Raw genomic sequence first — 6000 nt, 5'->3', positions numbered from 1 at the left:
CAAATGTCAAAATTTCCAGCTGAAGACATAATTACCCTAAAAAGCTTTTTATGTAACTTTTTGCTGCATCTGCTGGAATTCATGAATCACAAAAGAGAAACTAATCACACCAAGAAAGAAATGAAAACGCATAGTCTTCTTATATTTTATATGAACAGAAAATTTGTTATGTTTGTCTTAATTATAGATTATAATTTTTAATTAAGTAGTTTGTAAAATTGGCAGAACTAAATAGGGCCAGATTTACAGTATTCAAGAGACAATCATACAACATACTCGAAAGAAGTGGTGACCAACTATTGGCTTGCCTACAAGTTACCATGGAAACAAGATCACCTTCCTTTAAAATGGATGGCGTTGAATATTCCATATTTATATATCTTTCATATTACAAGTAATAGACTTAGAATGTCAGAAGGGACCTTTAGTTCATCTTATCTGGGCATTGAACTTCTCCTAATATACCCCTTATTTAACCATTAATTTCTGTTTGTCTGAAGTGTATTCTCCAGAAAGGCATCTTGTATTGATCTCATCTGAATTTGAGACTGGCTTCAGTTTAGCCTAGATTAGATATCCCCTAGTACCTGTAAAATTTTCCTAACTACTGTGGTCAAGAAACCCTTCAAATTTCTCTTCCTTCAACCTTATCTAATGCAGTATGATGTTTATTTAGCCTTCAAATAATTTCTGTGGATTGCTTCTGATACTGAAGAACAGCATGCTGTATGTGGAGATTTAAGAGTTAATTTGGTTTTGTGAGTGCAAAATGAAAGGGGGTAAAACCCAACACCACTGGTCTTGTTGCCTTTTGTACTATTTCCCTACAGAAGAGCAGTTACTGATGATATGACAAATACTGTAAGAAATGTTGATGTGGGGTTTGGGGCTGTTTCAGATGTATGTGCTTTCAGAGGACCTGTAATAATGATCTTCCTTTGAAGCTGCTCAGTGAGCCCCCATCACTCCAGATTCCAGCTTGCCACCCAACACACTTCTCAGTCTCATCACGCTCCTCTTCTTTCCCCCATGTTGTGTCTCAGAAACGCAAGAACAGTAATTCTGACAGTGCCCTGTAGAGACAGACTGTGGGGCAATCATCGTGGCATCTTTATCTTTATGGAGGCTTAAAGTATCAGGATTTATGGCTAAAAGTGAGGCTACACCAAGAAAGTAGGTTTGTGAAAAATTTGACTGGAGTCGCTCCAAAGGGCTCTATGACCTGGATTTTGCCTGTATCAGCTCTTGTAGCTTCAGAAATTTAGTATTGTGGTGTGCATTATCATCAAACCCAAGTCTAATTACACTCCCTGATAAACAGTTCCTCTCCATCTTCCCTGTAGGGAAAAGTGTAGTGATAGGACAAGGGGTAATGGCTTTAAGCTGAATGAGGGCAGAATTAGATATTGGGAAGAATGTGATGGTGGTGAGGCCCTGACACAGGCTGCCCAAAGCAGCTGTGGCTGCCCCTCCCTGGCAGTGTTCAAAGCCAGGTTGGATGGGGCTTTGCACAACCTGGGCTGGCGGAGGGTGTCCCTGCCCATGGCAGGGGGTTGGGACTGGATAATGTTGAAGGTCACTTCCAACCTGAAGCAGTCTAGGATTCTGTGAAAATTAGTGATGGGATGCTTTGGAAGACCATCCATCTACTCATCTTGCTGAGAATGGGGAAATGCTAGCAGCATCTTTTTCATCAGGAAAGCTAAAGCTTTTCCACAGGAGGACACCCATATTCTTGTCATGTATTTGCAGAAATGAAACATTTTAATTGGCTTGGGGAAAAAAGACCAAATTAATAGGTAACTATAACTGCTTCTGTCTTGAGAACTCATATTTATTTTCACATGGCTTTTCTTGCTGCATTAGGGGAAAAATATGCAAGTAGCTCCCTTTTTCAAATATAAGAGTATTCGAGTGACTACAAAGGGCTATGAGAATATTAGCATACTAGCTAATTAAGACTATTTTGCATTCCTAACATTTAGCTATGCATGAGGGAGCTATACAGGGAATTTGAAGAATCAGGTATTTTAAAGGAGATTAGGTCTTAAGAACATCAGAAATTAAAAGCTTTAAGTCTTTTTTGCAAACATGCATATTTCAAGAATATTCTGAGAAGCTGTTGTCCTCAAGAGGTAACGGTAACCACATATCCTCCTGAGGTTGTGCTGGCATTTGCTGCCTAACTGAAGAAGTTAAAAGCTGTAACTCTACCTCACTTAATGAACATCACTGATGGGGCTCAGAAGGGAATTTGAATTCCATCTGGATGTAATTATCGTTATTATTATTAGTTTATGTTCACATGCCTTCTCAGGCACAGATCTTGCTGTTTTGTTTGAAATTTTCTTCAGTCCTATTATAAAACAAATACCAAAGCAATTGAAACACTCATGCATTAATCTGGGGAAATCTCATCACCCAAACTTTTCTTGCCAACTTTGCTTGCCTTGTTGTTGCAACCATTGGAAAAAAAATTACAAAAAAAAAAAAAAGACAAGAAAGGTGTACATATGAGACTCCACTCCAACAGCAAACCAAAGCATGCTCTGACATTATGCTTAGCTGCTGCTCCTGAGAAGTTACACTGTTTAAATTTCCCCTCACCTTAAAACGCAGTGGTGTTCAAACAAAGCAGTCCTCCAGGAGCCCAGAAGCATGTTAGTGACTGCTATATTTCTGTCAATGTAAATAAATGCCATCCTTTCATCAATAAACCCAAATTGATTTCCTTGTTCTAGGCTCTTTGGTGCACTATATAGACTCGTTTTCTGCATTGCAAGTATAAAAATCTGTAGGCTGGCAGCAGCATGATTGCTCTGTTAATTATGGACAATCAGTCCTACTGTCAATCCACCATAAAAATGTAGACCTTTGCATGCTTCATAGTAGCATAATGTGATGGGCTGGAATGTATTTGCTGTATACATAATGTAGATACATATACCACAGGAAGTAGCTATATAAGCAGATATACATAAGGGTATGCAAAACACATACTCATATATAAATAATTTCTGTTTGTCTGTAACTAAGGTGACAAAAACTGCAGCAGATCATACCCTGTGGATTTAAACTGAATTAATTTCATTGTATTTTTGTGGTATCTCAAATAACTGTGGATTTGTAGGCAATTCATTCTTCCACTTGCAGCATTACCAGGGAGAGACACCACTCAGAGCCACCTTGCTGCCTAATAAAATTCACTGCTCTTAACTATAAGCATGAACTAGTCTGGAAAATCTGTAAAACAAGTATTTCCTTTGCAGTGCCCTACAATATAAAGGCAGAAAATCTGGGAAGTGAATAATTTTCCTAACATTTCCAAACAAAGAATAATTAATATTCTGATTTTTACCCTGTCTGAAATTGAACTAAGGAGCTGAACTCTCACAAATAGTTTTCAACCAAAAATCCCAAGGAAAAAGAAATTGTTCTCGTGAAAATATAAGATTTTAATGTTTAAAAGCACTTTAATTTGTGTACTTAGATTTAATTTAATTTTAAAATATTGCCTTCAAGAAGAGATTAGTTTAAAAAACTTGGAAAAGTGTATTTTCAAAATTTAAATTTTGCTTGTTGCTTGTAGTTTACAAGAAGTTCCAGCTTTACAAACTCAAGTTGGTAGGGGAAAGTGATCTTTTTTTCTTTTAGAGATACTGTTTTGAAAAAAAAAACTTTATGTAAAAAAGAAGATTCTAGTTCACTCTCTGGGTCTCCTCTGGTAGCTGAATTCAGCACCAGCTGGGAATCCCTGCCCCAAACCTGCTCCTGCATCTTTGATGTGAGTGACTCTGATTTTGTTTCAGGTTTATTTTAGCACAGGTGGAGCAGAAAGAAGTCATGTTGGCATAACCAATGTCTTCAGCACAGAAAATAAATGAGACACTGGTAAGTTGAGATCAGATCCACATTTCCCAGTTCTTCTAGGAACATCTTGACACAAACCATGGGAGATGAGTGAAGAGAGGGGCTCTGTGCTGGATGCAGTGCACAACGTGGAGGTGAAGTTTGTGAGGTCCCAGGGGGAAAGTGCCTGTCTGCATAGCAGCTTTTCACCTCAGAGGAAAGAAAAAGCAATCTCTTCTGAATTCTGCTCAGCCTCTCTCCTAGCTGGTGGAGTGTTGGTGAGCAGCTCACACTCCAGCCTGCACTTCTTCCCAGTGCTTTCTTCCCAGCCTCATAAATACTTCCTGTGTTTAAACTGTTCTCTGCTGACTGTCATAGCAAATAATTATAACAATTTATGATGTGTTTCTTTAGCCCTTGAGCTGTGACTGCTTATTTCCTCATGCATCAATGATAAAACTCAGCGGTTATCAAAAAATGCCTTTGCCAGGCTGTGTGCACTGTGCAGCGAGCTCCTGGGTAAGGCTCAGTCATCACCACTTTATTGCTTGCATCCCAAAGCTAAATGATGAGGAATCTTCTAATTCCCAGAGAGGTGAAACTTCATTGTGACTCCAATACTCTAATGCTCATCTAGCAGCCAGCACTTAGCAAAGTATCTTGGGGACAGCAAAGGGCAAGGTGGGAAAAGCAGGTGTGAAGGATTTTGGATTCTGTGACATCACTGTAACGATGTTTATCATAATCATTATCATCAAATTCTTGTTTGGCAGCAATCCTTCCCCCCCTCCAAACTGATAATAATTGTATGAGTTCATGGGTGGGGGTAAGAGAAGGTCATTTAGACTCTTGCTTTTAATGCCAATTCTTTTTTATTAATACATTAACTCTAGGAGAGCTTTATGAACATGGTGAATTAAGATGTATGTGCTGTATCACCATATAAAATGATACCATTTTTATATGGTGACAGTCTTAAAAGGACAGTGATCTATGAGACAAACCCTCATGCTGGACGAGCTCTGTCCAGGAGGAGCTATGTGCCTGTGGAAAAGCTCCAGGGGAAGCTGAAAATACAAACCTTTGAGCAGCAGGGAGGATGAAGCAAACCATTCTCAGCTGTATTTAGAAATGAGTGTTGTGTGACTGAGCTGCCTGGCTGATGGACAAAAAGAAGCAGGAAAATAGGCTAAGGTGGGAAAGGGTGAGAGCAACCACAGACTTCCAAGTTGTGCCAGAGCAAGAATGATCCATTGTTACTAAAGCTACAGGGCTTGTGTTTTCTTCCTTGGCATCTTCTCTTGTTTTCAGTAATTGGGATCAAGACTACTCTACCCTGGGTAGAGCTTGATTATAGCTTGTTTGGATTTTAAGCTGGCCCAGAGTTTCAGAATAGCCATTAATGAAGCATGTTATATTTCAGAGGGAAGAATTACAAACAAATGATGCAAAGACACTATTTGAAATCCAGAGCTAGAAAGAATGAAAAGTACTCTTGCTAAGGTGCACATGGTTCTTTGGGGCCAGTATGGTCAATCCCTACATAAGCAGAAAGAATTTAAAATAATTTTTATTCCATGTCTCTTTTTAAGGGACAGGCAAAGGGGGATCAGCTAGAGACTGAGCTATTATAGGTTTCAGATATAAAGAAAATATGTTTAAAGGCTTGAGTTGGCCTGACATATATTTGAAAAAAACGTTCTAATGATGCAAGAGCTATGTGAGGATTTTGAGAAATTAAGGGAGGTTCTGTATATGTTATTTCACATAACAGTTTATATTTTTATGTTGTCATAAAAATTGTCATGTCCTTCCCATGTTCATACATTCCTCTTATAATTTTAAACTCACTCAAATCTTTGAACATACCTCAGATAGTTTCCCAGTTACTTTCTTTTTGCTTTCTGTGCCCATGTCTTTCACCAAACAAATCCTTACTGACGCTTTGGCCCAAACTCCACATGTAGTAAAACCTCCAATTTCTTCCTAGTACCCCCTCATTACTCATCTGAGGAGGTGCTGAATTATTGAGGTAACAACTATATCTGACCACAACCAAATATTCTGTCTGTTCAGCCAGAAAGGTGAAGTACCATGCTCTGGGATTCGATTATGGAGCAGAAAGGACAACAGATGATATCCATCAAACTT

This window comes from Gallinula chloropus (genome assembly GCF_964237585.1).
Source record: "Gallinula chloropus genome assembly, chromosome: 7".
In the NCBI taxonomy this organism is placed as follows: domain Eukaryota; kingdom Metazoa; phylum Chordata; class Aves; order Gruiformes; family Rallidae; genus Gallinula; species Gallinula chloropus.
Note: the sequence above shows the minus strand (reverse complement) of the source record.